The sequence below is a fragment of the Condylostylus longicornis genome, unplaced genomic scaffold, assembly GCF_029603195.1.
Source record: "Condylostylus longicornis isolate FDR11 unplaced genomic scaffold, ASM2960319v2 ptg000026l, whole genome shotgun sequence".
In the NCBI taxonomy this organism is placed as follows: domain Eukaryota; kingdom Metazoa; phylum Arthropoda; class Insecta; order Diptera; family Dolichopodidae; genus Condylostylus; species Condylostylus longicornis.
The window spans coordinates 3,568,853-3,588,987 of NW_026577995.1; the positions used below are offsets into that span (position 1 = coordinate 3,568,853).

At 29.9% G+C, this 20,135-nt stretch overlaps 1 protein-coding gene across 1 annotated transcript in view; it reads left to right on the forward strand.

Annotated features, from left to right (window-relative positions):
* The window catches only part of LOC129607110 (uncharacterized), a 104,377-nt gene that overhangs the window by 13,671 nt on the left and 70,571 nt on the right, over nucleotides 1-20,135 (forward strand). The window lies entirely within an intron of this gene.

Here is a 20,135-nt window from a genome sequence, read left to right on the forward strand (position 1 = left end):
GTGTACTTATGTACATTGTTTGACAAATAAGTGTACTCGTAAGTTTTAAAGTTTTATTTTCATCTCTTCTATTCTTAGATTTCTTTTCTATTTGAGTGTCGTTTCATGCATGCAATTTTTATATTTCTTATTCTCCATTATAGTATACGAGCCAAGTTTTTTATACGAAAGCGAACTGTAACTTAATTTTCAAAAATATTTTTCCAATTCCATAATACCATCAACTAGAGTACTAGACGGATTAATTTTTGCTATTTTTGTTACGGAATGAGCAGAATTCGTCAAAAATTTATAAAATTAAACCTTTCAATTTCTGTTAAAAGCTTCTTCTAGACAATCACTCATATTTTAGAAGTCATATCAGTTTTTCCCGGTACCCAAATTGCGAGGAAAGTTGCAAAGGATTCGAAAAATCGTAAACTTTCCTTATTTTACCAAATATTTTTCACGTCATTACAATATTAATTTTTTTGTGACATCACATCAGCTGTCAATGCTACCAACCTAAAATTATTTTTTATCGTCCCTACAAACACGACTACCAGAAAGGCATATTTGAGGTGACGTGACGTGATAGTTTGTTTCTTTTTTATCATTTTATAGGACTCGACTAACACAATTTTAACAAAATTTGTCAAAAATCATATGGAAATCTGAAAATAATGCATTGCTTGCTTCTCAATAATTGGAAAGATATTACAACAAATTAAATTGAAAAATTTTCGTAATAACAAGAGTTTTGAAAATTATAAAAAAAAAAACAAGGGAATTTTCGGTAATTTAGCCATGCTTCGAAGGTTCTAAATTAAATCTTAAAAGTGTTTTTACACATACTTACAAAGCTGCAAGGTTTGAATATTTTACTTTTGCAGATTTTGTAATATACACGAGTAATTATTTAATATTTAACATTTTTTCAGTTAAGCTCTTCTTGTAGTTCATAAAATTTTGGTAGTAGTTACTGAAAAACTTAACAACTTCTTTTAGAACTATAAGTATACAACACTGCCATTTTCGAAAATTCTACTTTTACAGATTATGCAGTTTAGATTTTTCGAACATATTTTATATTAAGACTTAAGTTAGAACAAAATTATTGAAAATCCTAATTCTTACAAAAGAAGACTACATTTACTTGATAAATTAGTACATACCAATTCGGGTGTTCCATTTTGTAATTAGTGTTGCCGCATATAAGAATCATAGTCAATGAAAAATTCTAAAGTACTTTCATAACACCGACATTTTATAAATAAAATTTTAAAACACGTTCAGTTTACCATTGCATATTTACATATAAAAAGTTAAACAATCTATTTAACACTAAAATATAGTTTACATTAGTACCTACATATATAGAATTTTACTAAATTTGTTTTAAACATTACTTAATATGTATGTATAAGAATCATTTGAATTCCAGGAAGAATTTCTTAAAAAAAAAATATTTAAAACTTAAATGTTAAGAAAAGAATCATTTGAAAGACAAAGAGAATGCTGAATAAACTAAAAGATTTTGTGTATCCATTAAACGCTATTATTCAGTTATAAATATTTGTTTATTTATTTATTATATGTATATATGAATATAAAGAATTTATACATAGCACATTATTATATACAAATATAAAAATAAGAAAAAAAACAAAGTATAAATTGAAAATGTAAATATAAATAAGTATAAAAAAAAAAATATATGGAAAAACAAAAATTGAACAATTATGAGGTCACTAAGTCATACATTCTAACTATTATAGAGCCTATTTTACTCATTCACAATATACACATATACCATATACATGTACATATGCAATATGTCTGTGTATACATAGCCAGAGATACAGCAAAGTTACACAATTTTATATATATGTAGGTAATAATGTAAGATGTGCGAGAAATGAGTATTTCATCTTACACTCGACTATCTATATTCGTCTACGTATTTTCTATTTCCTTTTTAAAATTTTCTAACAATTTTTTATGCATAAATACTAAATTTCTAAATTTAACAACATACTTACACACTCATCTTATTGTGCACATATCAAGAATCGAAATTTTTTTATATAATAGTAGAAAGCATCTTGAAGATTTATCTACAAATAAACTTCTTTTATTCCATTGCTTTGTTATTTTACTTTTAAACATACTTTATTCTAATGTCCACATCTAGATGTGTACCCACAAAATCTAATAGTTTTGTTTATAATTTTCTTTTACAGTAAGTGCTCGATTATAATGTTCGTATGATCGAAAAAGCAGATTTTAGTATGATTCACAAAATAAAAGAACATCTTTAATTGCATCAAAAGAATTGAATGCAAATCAACTGAAATGAATGTTCGGTAAACAAAATATTGTGGGTATTGGTAGTCTGTCATTTCTTAAATTGAAAAAAAAAGAACACAAATTTTATATTATAAACTTATAACAATTTGAAGAAAACTAATTATATGAATATGCATATACCACTTATTTCAAAATCTTTCTCAGGAACACGAATTATACCGAGCTCCCGTTTTCGGACGTCTTCGGAGGCATGAGCCTTGTCAACACTCCTTAAATTAGTTTTTTTTCGTTTGTTTGTTCTCCGAATCTCTGAACAAGAATCTTATAATTTTTTCAGTACATTTGCAATAGTACTAAACTCCACAGACTACAAAGCGATATTTATATTTGGCAAACTTCGATGAACAGAGGGTGCTTTAAAGAACTGAACTAAAAAAAATACCTATGCCAGGATTTTTTCCTTAATTTTTTACTGAGTCAGGTCGAATGAAATTCTTCGAATTCTCTATAGCTTATTAAAAGTTACTTGCATTAATTGTTGAAGGGTATTCGATAACGAACGATTAGGAGGAGAAAATAGTAACCAACAATCTAAAATTTCATAAATGTGAATAAAATCTAATTTATGTAAATAGTTAAATATAAAAAACAGCACATTAACCTTAACCAGAAACATCACATTTAAAATGAGCTTACTGTACGTTTTCTAAAAAAAAAGTTTTTAATTGTAAAATGCAAATGGCTATAAAAATAACAAAATAAGAAACAGAACAATAAGTAAAAAAAATAATAACATCCCGAATAAAAGTACCCACTTATTTTGAAAAGTCGTAACATAAATTGCGCATCCATTTCCCATTTTATTGTATAAAATTGTTTTATTCACAATAATTATAGTTGATGCGAAACATTCACTTTACATACTAATAAAAAATAATCTTATTACACATACATACACATAAAACTTATGCGTTGTATAAATAGCTACATATGTATAATGCATGCATGAGCATAATATAAAATAATCAAAGGATCCACAACTAATTCTAAGATATTTAACCTACCTTACAAGTACCATAAAAAAAAGTTTGCAATTTCTGACACATATTATGCTTTGACTTTGATCGTACTTTCATATATGTATGTATGCATATCATGTACAGGAATACAAACAGGGGGTTTATGTAGTAAATATCTAGTTGGTAAAATTATAGAACAATATTGTACAAATTTTATTAAAAATAATAATTTTGCTGAAATCATATGTAAATTTAATAAAATGGTAATAAAATTATATTAAATTAAGTGAGTTCACAAATGACATTGACGATAAAAAATTATGACAGTTTTCATAAGTCTTAATTTTTATTTAAGAAACATTGTTTTATTCATCTTATTTTTGTCTGAACTTTAATTTATACCTAATTTTGAAACAAAGCAATCTCTTTTGAAGCTCTGATAAGGAATGCCAACAACTATATGAATAGGGTTCCGAAAACGAGTTGATAAAAATCAATTTTTATTATTATTGACCTTTACTAGGAAATCAGTCATTATACTCTCATCAAAAAAATAATTAAACTATTTGTGACATTTTATAAAAGACTATAATCAATGTTTCATACCTATGTTAAGTTGAAAACAGAACAAGAGCGATGTTTTGTCAGAATTCATATAGAATACACAAATTTAAATGAGGCTGCCCAGAACCAAGCTGAATTACCGTCTCAAAATTTTTTAATATCATCTGTTTCCATATTACTTTATATACAAAAAAACTGTACAGTTGATTTTGTCATTCGGCTATTTTTCTGGATCCGTCCGAAATCATCCGTTATTTCCATAACTTTGTTTCTAACAAAGTCTTCCATGACTTTGTTTCTGTTTTTGCTATTAATTATGGCAGACGTTCACAAGCGGTGCTTAATTGAATGATATTTACAAAAACAAAGTAAACAAAACAAACTCAACATAATAACAAAATCAATGAATGACAAACCAAGAATAGAATAAAAAATTTTTGTACGAAATGCCAGTTTTTAAATTTCTAAACTTGGACTGCAACATCCATCACCCTGTATACATAATATTCAATTATTTTTACTTGCATATATGCACAATTCTATATGGTATAAATTTCTATAAATATTAGGTATATAAATTCTAAGTTTGAAATAAATATTACGCTATATACATACATATATATACGAGTATATATGTATACTCAATATATTTGTTTTTATATTATTAAACCCCATCCTATAGTGCATATATGTAGATGCAATTGAAAAATTTATTGAAAAATATTTTTCTTTTTAATCATTCCATACTCTTTTTTTTTTTCAATATATTAAATCGTAATTCTTTTGCCGTCATTCCATAAGAAACCGTTATATATTGCTTGAAAATGACAGAAGCAAACTTCATATACAATATATGTACATACAGCAGCTACATATTATTATAACTAGAAAATAGAAAAAAAAATATTAATACACAATAATAATATTAAGAAAAGAAAAATAATATTAAAAACATTAAAAATAATAATGCAAAACCAGAAAATATACACTTATAATAAAATAGAAAATCGTATAAAAAATGATAAATATAAATATTCACTGGCCGACGACTATGTTTATAAGTATGTAGTTAGTTAGGCTGTGAATTATATACCTATGCTGATTCTGATGATCATGCAAATAATCATGTTGATAACAATATACCTGATGTATAGCAGGATGCAACAGCTTTTATAATAATAATATATAGTTTTGCGTTGAATATTGTGTAATCAAACGTACCTGTTATATTCTAACCATATTTTTATTTTTATATTCCTAATACAAAATATCTATAATATCGTATATGCTACATTGCGAAAGAAAAACCTTTATTTTACAGCGATTTCGCATAAAATGTAGTTAAATATTATACAGAAAAAGTTAGTGTTAAAATTAATTTTACAGAAATAGTTGTCAAAAATTAATTCTGTGGAAATTTATAAAATTTAATATCTTCAAAGCTACTTGTCAGTTTATTTTTAATACTAGGTGGGAGAATTTTGCAAATGATTTCTTTTAATCAGTAAGTCAGTTCTAGAAACTTTGCCGAATCTCTACTAATAATTATTATAACCGATTTTCACTTCAATTAATTAATACTAAGAATCATTTTAAAACACGTTGCATTCGATTTCTCGAAAATGTTTCATTTGCTTGAAATTTTCAATCGAGTTCTATAAATGAACGTTTTTTTAAGTTTCATATATAGATTCAAAAAAATAAACACTAATTTGTAATACTAAATTATAAAACTTTGGCAAAAATTAAAGAATCGTGATACATGATAATTTTTACATTACTTTAATATCTCCCGAAATTTAAAAAAAGACGCCTTAGTAATTAATATAAAACCAGAGATCATCGAATATAACATTATCAATTTGTTTTTATACTTACATTATAACATAGAACACTGAGAGATGAGAAAAATTTCTGTTTAAAACAGACGAACTGCAAATTTTCTGTAAATTTTTTAAAAAAAGCTTTGCAGCACATTATAAGACTTTTATAATATTGCAAGACTATTTTACATGTATATATAATTTTTAAAGTACAGAAAAATTTGCGTTAATATAACACTTTTTTTTTATGAATGCATAACTCCAAAATTATATGATTACCTATATTTTCCTGAGTTTTAAGTTATTAAACGATTAAAATGTTAAAAAAACAAAATAGAATCAAATAAAAAGAATAATTTAGTTTACAATAAAAACATTTTTTTTTTCTTTAAATATAGAAGAATCATAGAACAAGACATAAAAATCAATGAAACATGTTTGTAACAAATCATAATCGGAAAAAAATGCTGTATATAACAGAGAACGCATAATATAAGAAAAGTGCTTACATAATTTTTAACAATAACGAAGGAAAATTTTCTAGTTCACGATTTATAAAGCTTAACTATTAAGAAAATTTTTGGATTTCCTACATTATATTGCACAATAAGACGTACATATATGTAAATTTTAATTTTGTTTTAAAAATGTTACACCTACCTAATAACAGGAAGCTTTAAATATACTACATAATATTTAATCTAAGTATAAAAAAATAGCCAAACCGACACTTAAAATCCATATACACTCGTATATGGTAATTTTTGAAAATCTAGCTATTTTTGAATGTAGGAATAATTCAAATAAATTGCAATTATCTATTATATATTATTATTCATATATGAAATTCAGAATTAATAATAAGTTCTGTACGAAAATAATCACACTTTAAAATTCTAGAATCTCATCCTCAATACTAATGTACCAACTGCATAATTTTAAATAATTCAAAAATTACAATATGTACATAATGTATATGAGTATCAAATGTACGAGTATCAGGGTTCAGAATCCGATAGCTCTATTTTACCAAATATCAAGTTGTAACATCGCTAATGGTTCGGAACCAAAATAAGATTTTACAAACACACGGTAACGTAATACTCAATTATAGTCAGTCATAAATGGCAGATGAAGGCACTTTGTTTAAAAGGCGTTGAATTGTACGTTTCGAATAATATAGCGCTCTTTTATTTTATAATGTCATTAATAAAGATTATTCTCAAATAAAAGCTAAATAAACGTAAAGTTAACAAAAATTTTTATTGCTCTAAAACTCTCTGGAGCTCGGCTTCATTGTAAAATTAGCTGTAAGTAATTTATACTCCAATTTTTAAAATTTCCATAATACCAGATTTTAGCACAAATATCCACAACTACATATTAATATTATTATTCTACGTAATGGTAAAAATTAAAATCGTAATCTACAATTTCATTTGATTTAAAGTGTTTCTAAAAATTACATTTAATCTTAAAATAATATTTAATTTGCCTCCTAGTAAACAATTTTTAAAATTACAAAAAAATAAACCAAACAGAAATCAAACCGAAATCGTTAACCTATATTTTAATCTAATATACAAATTACTTTTCAAATAGTGAACAAAATCGATCTACATTTAATGATAAAGAATATTTTAATGAATGAGTGCAAATATAGAAGCGGAGGAGTACCCTCACATACCATATTTTTTCTATATGGAACCTAGTAATCATTTCATAAATTAGTTCTTAATATACCGCATACCATTATACTTATGTAATGTAATTATACTTTTGTATATACAAAATGCTTATAAATAACTATCATTAATGAAAATGTAACAAGGCAATTCCATTTATAATTTTATTTAATGAATGTAGAATAGAAAGAGTCTCCGAATGGAAGATGCTGATTAAAGTGTTCAACAAGAATATTTCGTTTTTATGTTTTTAATATGATCAGATTTTTTTATTACTTATATGCTGCTTTATATTAGTGAAGGACAGAGAGAGAGAGAAAGAGAAAGGGGAAAAAAAGTGTTAGAATATTGAACAAGATAAAAATTTACGATATCGCGTTATTGCCGTTTGATTGCATAATTTTTTTTTTTATTATCTTCCTTTCTAAATTACTATCTTTTCATTTTATATTTTTAAGCATTTAAAATATTAAGGCTCTGCAATGGAAAAAAAATTCATAAAATTTTTTTCTTAATCGTTTTTCAAAAATGCGGTTACTTATATACATACATACATACATACATGCAGAAAAAGTTAATCTGATCGATATTGTGTGAATTTGTGCTGTTCCTTATTTCTTAAAATATTTATTAGATTCTATATACTTGTATGTTTGTAGCCACTATAACAAAAACGGTAATACTTAAACTTAGAACCCAATATCCATAACACAATAGTCATAATTTTCAAGAAAATATTTGTGTATGTACATGTACCTACTTTAATTTGTCAAAACATATGACTTTAATATTGCATATTCTAATTCAAAATCTAAATTTTATGTAGTTCGTGTTATAATGAGTAGATGTTTACATATGTAAATTCACTGTAATGATATAATGTTAATAATTTACGGTTATATATAATAATGATAACACATTCATAATAGAATTAATATAACATTATATGAGTTCAACAAAAATGCGATTGCATATTTCAATATCTGAAGTGACTAATATAATATATAATTTTTACGATTTTATAATAATACGATTCTTACGATTTGTATAATAAATTAAGAACAGATAAAAAGTATGTCCAAAGCTACAGTAGAACAATTTATGAATATTAGTTTGTTATAGAACAATTATTGAAACTCAATATACCATAAGTTTTAATAAATCCTTATACAATAAAATTTTGCAAAATACAACTTGGCAGAATTTCAATTGTCGTATAAATGCTCAGCGTTTTCTTCACAATTCCCTTACATGCTAAATTAGATAGCAACCAAAACAAATTGACTGAGCCTTGATTCTTAATTACACTAAATATAACAAACTGAAACTTAAATTTTTAAGTATTTTGATTCAAAATTAAGCTTTATACTCTAAGATACTTTGAACTCGAATCTCCGTACTTGTAGTATCCATAGTAATTGCATATTTTCCGTATACCATAAATAATAATATTGCAATAAAATAAAACATGTACAAATGCCATAACATCACTTCCAACTAAACTGATATTATTTTTCAGCAATATAATCTACAATATAATAATTACAACACTTTTTATATTATACACATTATGTAGAAATAAATAATATTTATTATTTTACAACCATTTTCCTTTCAACTTCAGCATTTTATGATCTGACAGTAATGGAAGCCTAAAAGGCAAATATGTATATAAGTTTTATTTAAAATTTTATTATTGCCTTTCAATAGAGTTTAAAATGTACAATAAAAAAATTTTAAACGAAAATGGTATAAAAAAATATTTTTGACATTATTGACATTTCCTTAACTTTTTCTTTGCTCTATATCCTTTAATATGTACAATATTCCACTGCATAAGTGCATACAAATTCTTTGTTAATTGCTTTAACAGTAAACGCCGCTTTAAGGCGTTCATAATAATTGTTACAAAGAAAATGAAAAGATTCTCAATTGAGTGAGAAATATTGACAACAAAAAAAAATTATATTTTTTCTCTCTTTAAAGAGATTATTAGTGAAACATGAAAATGTTACGTAATTTTCAAGCAGGGTTAAATGCTCTATATTTTTCAACTTAATTTTTTTTCTTATAGTTCAACTTAGCGATAACTCGAAATTCTTAAATATTTTTTTAAAACCAAATGGTAACAAAAATTTCTAAATTCTAGACATGTTAAAAATAACTTTTATAAGACAAATTTAGTTAGCCGAACTTTGAACTTTAAAAATCCGACAAGGAATGGATGTATAACAGATATATTCTTATTAAGCTTAACAGAATTAAATCAAATTAAAAATTAAGAGCACTTAATTAACTTCAATAATAAGGCATTAATTTTTTATAATAGGGGAGAGTGGTGTAATATCGCGCAGGTGGGTAATTTCGATTACCATTATTTGAGCAGCTTCTAACACATTTAGATTCGTCCTGATTACACTAATCGAAAGAAAGACATTATTTGCATTACAAATTTTTAATTTGTTTCTTGTCGTGTTATGCAAAAGATGTAAGAAGAGGGTTCTGATGTTATTTTCAGTTTTAATTTCCTAAGTATTGTACTTTTAGGTTAAAATTGTTGATCCACAATCATTTTTATCCGTTTTTCTAACTTAAAATGGGGAGTCATATTCATTTTAAAGTGAATTGGTTAGAAAACCAACATATATGGAACAGCAACTTTCAATCCATTTGCTAAAATTATTAACATGTTTTTATAGTTTAACAACGATTGACTTTTGCCGATTGAAAAAAGTAATGTTCAAAATAACTTTAGCAAAGCTATAAGACTGGCAGGCATCACCTATATTGTAGATTGTAGATTCCAAGGGAACTGAGTGGGACAGGAGTAACCTAAATTTAGGTATCACCTAAATATGAACAAATCGTCAAGCTAGCTAACGAAGGCCTGAAAGTGTCAGTATGAATAGAATAACACCCTTTCTTTCAGTTGAAACTTAACAAAGATACAAGACCAATTGTTTTATACTTTTGTCATGTTCCTTTATTGTTTCGTCAAAAGAAATTTAATTTTTGAAATAAATGTACAAAAAAATACAAAATAACTATAAAAAAATTTTTTCGTCTAATATTTGTTACAAAACTTTCATAATTCGATAATTACCCACGATTGTCGCGATATTACCCACCGCGTGGGATAATGTCGTACTTTAATGCATCTTGTTTCTTCTGTATCATTTATGCGAAAAAGAGGATTTTTTGTATATGGGTAAGCTAATGAAATAAAATTAAAAAATTCATTTAACGCAGTTATTCAAAATATTATTTCAGTACTTTACGATATTGAATTTCCTTCAAATGGGCGATATTAATTCACTCTCTCCTGTTCCACAATTTCGATATGCTCGAATTTTTTCAATTTTAGATAAAATGTTTTAAATTAAAAAATTTAATAGAATTTAATAAGCTTGTTTTAATTTAATAGTACGTTAAATAAGTCCAGTTTAAAATTAAATTACGATAATTTACAATTTCTGTGTTTTTAAAATATTTTATGGTAAGAATTCTTAAAAAAATAATTAAAATACAAAAAAAAAAATTAAAAAAAATAAAAATTTATTAAAAAATTAAAAGCTATTGATATCTTAAGATAAATAGTTTTGATAAGGTTACCATTGATTTTATATGAATTTTACGATAAAACATTAAATATACCCATTTGAATGTTATTATCGAAAAGATAATCTTAAAATTTATTAAAAATGTCATTATAAAATTTATAAAAATATTTCTAATTAAATAACATTAATAAAAACTTCTTTTATAAGCATATAAAATAAAAGATTCCTGCAAAATGTGAATAAACACTAATGTTGTGTATATACATATGTACATTATGTACATATAGAAATATAAAAGAAAAGCAAAAAATGCTTTTATAAGATTTCTTTTTTTTTAGTTAAAATCCTTTTAATTTTATATAATTTTCTACAAGTCTATCTTTATGGCAATATAATGTCACAAATCTAGTAAAATTTTTTCTTCTTTTCCTATATTTTCTATATTATGTATGTTTCTTTGTTGTAATCTGTTTACAATTTACATTTTTTTTAATACGTATTCGTTTTATGCCCACGTATCGCATGTTAATCGTCTTCAGTGCTTTTATAATGTGTAAACCCAAAAATAAAACCGAGAAGAGGACAAAAAAAAATCTGGGAAAATTCTATAAGTTTATAAAGGAATTGTATAATTTAAATTCTGAATAGAGTGTAAGATAGAGGAACTATTGAAGATTTTTAATAATAAGTACTTAAAATTAAAAGAATTTAAAAATAATAAGAAAACCAAAAAGACCACAAATTGACTTATAGTTGCTGAATAAAACAATTTTTGACAATTATAATATTCTGACGAATTTTTAAATGTATTCCATCAGCATTGTATATAATGTGCTCAAAGATATGTATTTTAAAGCTGATCATTACACAGCTATGTATAACTTATGAAATATTGTAGTTTATAACAATTAATAGGGGAAAAGCAAAAGAGTTTGTGTCAATCGAGGTTCGACTAAAATATTAATAATTTTTAGTTGCATATCAGAAAAACTGAAACCTTGCTAGGCAATATTACCTAATTAAAATTATTTAACATGAATTATGATTTTTTAGAATTTATACTGCTCTTACCACTTCGTATCGATGTTCGTATAATAAGCTTCGATTTTACGCTCACATTCCACAGAATATTTAATAAAATAATAAAAATTTATTCTATACACTTCCTTGTAAACACACATGAGAAAATCAAATTTTAATATGGAACACAAAATATTTTTCGAAATTGGAAGATTAAAATTTTTAAATTCTAAATAAAATTTCAAAATATTCCATTTATTTTACTTATTTAAGAGTTACAAACGTTTTTCTAAATTTAAAATATTCTTACTAACATAATTATCCCCAGGTGAGTATAATAAAAATTCAAAAATCTCATAACTTTTTAAACAAACATTTTAATGATTATTTTTGCACCGTATATAAAAGCAAAAATTAAATTGCAAACATTTTAAGTTTAAAACGTATTTATTTTTTTTATTTTTTTTCTTTTGGTATTTTTTAAAAGATTTTAAAACTTTGATAATAAGAATGTTGTTTAGCATAAATTACAAGATATGCAAATTCTAAAGTAATCTCTCCTTCTAAAGTAATTCATGAAAAAAATTTATATTTGTATATAGGTATGTAATTGTTACAATTACAGTGCAAAAACAAATTTTATTCCATTTGTGACAATATTAAATTGCTATGCTTATGAATGTTAAATTCAAATATGTAATTCAAAACCTATATCCAACTCAATTGGATGAAAATTTTGATGGCTTTCCTAAATAAAAAATATTTAAATAAGAAAGTATTTCTTAAATTGTTGCTTGCCCTAGTCAAGTAAATTATTAGTTGCCATATAGTTATACGAGTATTAGTAATTAAACTATTAGTTAGGGCTCTATTAGTTGATCACCCTATTCCCTCCTTTGGTGAATTCGCCCCGGATAATCATTCTTCAAAATATAAGAGAAAAAATAATAAGATTTTTAATAAGACTTCTCTTTACTTTCATTAATATATTTTCGCAAGTTTTGATATTCTTTAAAAATATTTGGAAAAAATATTAAAGCAAGTTTAATTATAATTAAGGACTAGTAACTGCTAATAATTTCCAAAAATTTTATTAACATTTATTTATTTTGGTTTACAATTCCTGTTACAGCTTAACTTTGTTTAAAATTTTGAAAAAATAAAATTTGTCTGAAATATTAAACATGGGAAATAAGAAGCGTTTGAAATATTTCAGAAGTTTACAATAAATTCAATTAGAAATGTTAAAATTAAAGCCTGTCGTTCTAAGTTTTTAAACAAATACGTAATTCTGGCTTGGCTCGTTAGAACAAATTACTTAAAAACAAAATTATTTAATTTTCAAAATTAGAACCTAACTATCAAATAACCAAAAATACATAACGCAATAACAATTTTATACAATTTCTATTATTCAAGTGCATAAATGTCACAAAACTTTTGATAAAAACTGTAAAACAAAAAACAAGAAAAAAAAAAAACAATTTTACTACCTCATATTTTTACATTCATGTAAAGAAGCAAAAATTATATACAAAAATATCATTCCGCATTCCCATCATCGATGAAAACGACAACAATGGCAGCATAAAAAAAGTTTGGGTGATACACCGTACATAACAAACATAGAGAAGTAAGGACACGAACTATTTTTTTTTTTTTCTTTCTTCCTATATATATAGCTCTTATTTTTTCTTATTATTATTATTTTTTATTGTTATATAAGAAAACGAAATAATAATTCTTCATTTATTATGCATCCTAACGTCTAATAGTTTTCGCGACACCATACCTGTAAATGTCACATTGTAACCTGTGGGCGCACAATGCTTAAAAAAACGCACGTTTAACTTCACAAAGAATTTAAACGTTGTTACATAAACTGAATATTATTAGCAGGATTATAATATTCAACTATAAAACCAAATATGTATGTTTAGTTATTTTTTGGTTTGTTTTTAATATTAGAATGAGGGCAATCTGAATAAAATGTAAGTAAGACTTGCAAAGAGCAATAAAATATACACATATTTGATGGTATTGAGTAGAAGATTAAGAAGATGATTGAGAAACACTATATGCGATTAAGAAGAACAGAATATTCTTCTATTGTTAGGCGAAAAGTTCCTAAACTGAACTAAGTTTGATAAAATCAAATTTAAAAATTGTTAAAATAAGTGTTCCTATCATCTATTTTATGGTATTGCACAAATGATGCATGAATTTTTCCATTTAATGATGTTTTTTTGGCTTTCTCGTAGGAAAATTAGGCAGTTTTAAAAATTGTGTTAATTTTTAGTAAAAGAAGTAGTGTTTCACATAAAAATCGACATGAGAAATATTTGTCATAGAAGAATATTGGAGTGAGTTTATAATATTAAAATAATCAACATGAAATCGCCATAGATATGCGTGTAAATATGAAATTATTTAACCACTTCGACTACATGACTTAATATATTTTATGTAAATAACACAAAGTGCTATGAAGAAATTTCCATTAAGTTAGTATTATTAGTGTAGTAGTCACAATACTTATTAATTAAACAACTACACGTTGTATTAATAATTCAGTGCTATGTCAACCAAGCTTGGTAATTAAATTACTCTGGTAACAACATAAACATAATATCTTAATAATTATTGTTATTCAGCATATTAATGTGGAATAATAATTGAGGGATAATTATTAAATATATTACAATCAAATACATTTTTTATTGTAAATTATTATATAAAAATTTTTAAATTTTTTTATCCACTCCAAATTAGGATTATCCCAAAAAATTTATTTATCACCCTCTTTTTCTCAGTTATCAAACTACCATAACATAATATTTCCAATATATGTACATATACCAACATTTTCCTTATGTAAATAATTTCCTTTAACAATCACACCATTCTTTTAAGAATTTCCATAGTTAAATTTCTGTATATATATTTTTTTTTTGGAGTGAAAAGAATGGTAATTTTCTTTTAACTAACAAAAAACAAAATTTTTTCTCATTTTATTTTTTTTTGTGTTTTTGTGTTTGAAAACTTTGAAAAATGTTTTCTCACGTGCTATGTTGTACATGCATCTGTTCACTAGTTGATCTTTTTTAACATTTCTTTTATGTATTCTTTTACATTATAATGTAGAGTGTATTATGACTTAAAGATCACCAAAAGATCATATCGGGTCAAATAGTAAAAATATAATAATTTTCATAAATTTCTAAAAAATAAAGAGAAAATAAGAAAAGGGTAAAATTATTAAAACTAAAACTAATGTAACAAATTTTTAAAATGATTTTGCAAAAAAAAATAAAAAATTGTTGTTTAAATTGTTAAAAAATAAAGGATTGAATAGTGAATAAGATTTTTATAATTCTTTGTTCTAAATGATTCATGTAAATGTAATTGTTGATTGAATTTTCAATCAGATTGAATCAATAATAATTATTAAAAGAAAATATAGAATCAATTAAATTTTTAAAATTAAATTTAAGCTTATACAAAATAATCGAGTTAAATCTAAACTCATTAGAAATTTTGAATAGTTTAACTAAGCGTTGTTTGTACAAATATATGTTCCAATAATTTGTGGTTTGAACTATTGTATTTGATTATTTGTAAGAAAAAATTCTGTGTATTTTAATAACATAATTATGACAATCGATAAATTTATAATGTGGCAATTTAAAATTAATTAAATCGAATTTGAATCAATGATGAGAACTTGTATATAATAGACCTTGAATTTGACAAGATTACCTTAAACGATTTTCATTTACTTAAATTAAATGATTGCGACTTAAATGATTTCCGAGAAGACTCCAAGAATTCTGGGAACTAGTCCTTCATTTTAAAACTTTATCGAACTGTTGTGGTTGAGGCTGCCACTCAGTAAGTACCGGCTAAGTCACGCTCGAATTTACTCCAAGTAACGGCTAAATTTACACTATGCATTGTGTTGTGCTTGTAGATTGTAGATTCTAAGGGAACCGAGTGGGACAGGAGTAGCCCCCCAAGCCACCACAGCCATTTTTGACTTATTGTAGCTCCCCCACGCTCCCACCTATATTATCCCCGTCCCAACCACAAAGCCGGAGATATCCCTAAGGGAGTTGGACAACAGTTCCCGAACACTTATGGACCCATGTCCAAGACAATTGCGGCGCCGAACAGCCAGTGCCAGACAGTCGCAGGGGGAGCCCGACTTACTCAGCCTATGCAGGAGGTACTTCACTGGGCAGTGCCACGTGAAGAAATTCGCAATAGTGCGAACCCGGCTCCTACTCATCCCCAGCAACTCTGCTCCAGGCTTGCCTGCCTGCTCTCTCTGGGCCGCATTCCGCCGCGAGCAGGCAGGCAAGCCTGGCCCCCACGGCGGAAGAAGGCAGACCGCAGAAAGGCAGCGGCTGCACAAAGTCAGCCCCAGATCCCCTCCGCGCCAGCCCATTGACAACTTCGTTGCCCGCATGGCCACTATGGCCCGGCACACAAATGAGCGTGACTCTGTTCTCCGATGCCAATTCCACAAGTGCAGCAAGGCAGCCCCAGACCAGCTTGGATGTAACCTGAGCTGAACGAAGCACCAGCAGTGCAGCCCTGCTGTCCGAGAACACATAGATGGTGCGGTTTCTATACCCCCTTTCTAAATTGATTCTCAGACAGATCTCTATTGCATGTATTTCGGCCTGGAACACTGTGCAATACGGGTCAAGGGTTGCATGTACACACGTGTCCGGGCGGACAACTTGTACACCTGAACCCACACCCGACTCCGTTTTGGACCCGTCCGCATACCACACGCTCGAACCCGACCTAAGTACCGGACCACCCCGATCCCACGTCCATCGATCAGGAAACAGAACCCTGTAGCTGTGGTCGAAGTTGTACCGCGGCAGACAGGTATCCGAAATGGTTATTCTTAGAATCGGATCGCTCTCAATGAAGTCTCTGTGAGTTCTGTGGGCCAACTTTAGCCCTGCCCCGTCCTCGCCACAGAGAAGTCGGTAAGTCACTAACCGAGCTTCCTTCAATATATGGAGGTACAGTGGCGGCAATCCGATCATCACCTCCAATGCAGCGGTGGGAGCCGTCCGCATTCCCGCGGTCACTCCCAGGCAGGCCAGCCTCTGTAACTTTCCAGCTTGGCCCGCACACCCGCCTGCTGAGCCTTACGGCACCATATAATCGACGCATAGGTGACGATTGGCCTAGCAAGGGCCGTATATAGCCACAGTGCTATTCTGGGACTACTTTCCCAGGTCACTCCGATGAAGCTCCTACACGTCCACAAGGCCGCCGTAGCTCTCCCTATAACTCTATCTATATGGGTATTCCAAGAGAAACGATCATCCAGGGTTACCCCCAGATACTTCACCTCCCTAGAGTAACTAATACGTTCACCAAACAGAATTGGGCTTTTTATTCTATCCCTGCTTCTGCGTCTGGTGAAGGCGACTAAAGTGCTCTTGCTTGGATTTATATTTAACCCTACGCCTTTGCACCACCTTTCCACAACACGTAAATTTTTTTGTAGAAGATCAGAAATAGTGCTCGAAGGCCACATCGTCGGCGTATCCCCAGACACGTGCCCCGGAGCCCCTGAGAGCAGCGATTAGATCATCCACTACAATGGACCACAGGAGGGGTGAAAGAACCCCGCTTGTGCAACGACTCACAGATGACATGATATGGGGTGTTGTCAAAGGCTCCCTCTATATCAAGGAAGCAGCCAACTGCCACCTCCCGCACTTCCAGTGAGTTTCCAAAGACCCCCACCAGACTCTGCAGAGCGAGTACAGTAGACCTTCCCTACTGATAGGCGTACTGAGATTCATGCAAGGGATTGCTTCCCGGTGTATCGTCCGTATAAATCTATCAATCACTTTTTCCATTGCTTTCAATAGAAAAGAAGTAAGGCTGATTGGACGGAAAGACCTTGGGTGGTTGCTTGGTCGCTTACCCACCTTCGGAATATACGTCACTTTAGCCACTCTCCATGCCTGAGGGATGTAACCCCACGCATAGCTGGCACGAAAAATTTACAACAGTGTTCTGGCGATATGTTGGAAACCCCTCTGCAAAAATGCAGGATATATCCCGTCATCACCAATTGTATTATCATACAATAGCTCACCTGTTAGGCCCTTAACCTGATCCTTCACTATGTAAGGCTCTTGGATAAGGGCAATATCGAGGTGATCCTTCATAAATCTATGAGCTAGAACATCAGTAAATGCCCTAGCATGCTGTAGATTTATTTCGATGCACCTCACAGCCACATCATTTCCTCCGGCTCTTGTCTATGGGCTTTAGCCCTTTAGACAAAGGCTTTGCATGAGCCTTGCTTCCCATTGCCGCCTTTTTACGCATCTTGGTGGGCGCCTGCCCTGCCACATCCTCTTTTGCCGTCCCAGGTGCCACGCTAGCCCCTCCAACAGCAAATACCGAAGCAGTACCGGGCTTCTCAATGGGCTTAGGCCCTTTTGGTTCACCCGGGACGCCTGTATCCGGCGCGCTGGTCGATGGTCCTTCCGTTTCCGCCGCTTTTCTTTTGGTTGGCCTGAAGTGCTCGTCGTTGTCGCGGTGGGCATTGGTTTTTTATTTTGTCCTGCCCTGCCGCCAGCACCTTGATAGGATTTTCTTCCTTTAACCCGAACGGTAACACAGAAGAAATTCAGGAAAAGTCGGAACCCCGCTTTCCGTAGATCTTCCAATCCGGAATCATCCACGGAAAAGGTGATGGAGTACCCCTCGTCCTTTTCCTTATCCATCCTCAGCACCCTCCAGGAACTCATCTTGAGGCTGAGATTTTGCTTTCCTATCCTACTTAGAAATTTTTCCCTGGAGAGACTGACGGTTCTCTCGTCCTTTGGCACGTAGGTGACGCAGACATGCTGTTTGGGCATACCTTCGCCATCCAGCACCACGACGTTGCAACCGTCCCAAGACTTTATCTTCCTGCAGACACTGGTTATCCACTCCCTGGTGTTTTGATTATGCATGTTACGGATATCCATCCGTCCCTTTGCAACGCTGCAGTGAATTGTGGATGAGAATCCACAACTTTATCCATTTTATCCATGATGGCTACTTTGATTTTCCCCATCTGAACTAAGGATAGCCTTTCCTCTGGATGCATTCAATGAGTGATGGCCACCTTGATCTGTGCTACTGTATCCCGATAAGAAGTCATTTTCGGGTTTTGTTGAGGAATGTCCCCAGGGACCTTTCCCTCAACATTGCCCTTCATCGACCTCTTTTTTAGGGCCCTGCATCAGGGGTATTGCTTTCCGACCTTTCCCTCTTCTGGGGATGGTCGGTCACAACACCCGGTCCGCAGGCCCTCAGCTTTTCTCCTGTTGTTGCTGTTATTGTTGTTATTGTTTTTATTGTTTTTGTTCTCCATTTTTGGTCCCACGAATAGCGCGGGAAAGTATAGTTACCCATGGCAGAGCCCGGCATACCATGGGAAGGCTCGTTTAAACTGGAGGGCGCCTGGTATCCAGAGTCCGCATACTAACGATTAAGCTCCCCTTAGCTAAACCTTGACTTGGGACGCCTGTCGTCAGCTGACGTATAGATATAGGGCTGAGACTCACAAAGTAAGAGGCTCGCCGCGAGATATGACCACAACACGAACGTAACTTTGATCGTTTCAATTACCCCTTTATCCTCCGCCATTACCGGGGCCCACCACTAGGAGGTGACAGTGCGGTTGTGGGCCCCATGTGTTGTGCTTATTCCTTTTGTTATAAAAAGTTATAAAAAGAGCAACCCACTGACAAAAACCGTCGATAACCACAAGCCGATTAATAGGCTACCGATCAATAAGCGCTGGCAATTAAAAATCCGATAAAAAGGCTACCGGTCGATGAGCGTAAGGAATCGAAAGGCCGATAAATAGGCTACCGGTCGATAAAGAGTTAACATGCTTATTTAAAATACTTCTTACTTTCCTTATAAATGTTCTTACTTTGTTCATAAATGATGACGATTTTCTTTATTGCGACATTTTTTTGTTTTCTAATTCACTTTTGCAGGAATACTCTGGGAGCATATGGTTTCCACAAAACTTCTCGATTAAACTCTATTTTGCGCCATGCGAACGTTCCTATGTTTTATTGTAGTCCTTATGAGTATTCTAATAGTTGTACTCGTAACCACATGATCAGTCGA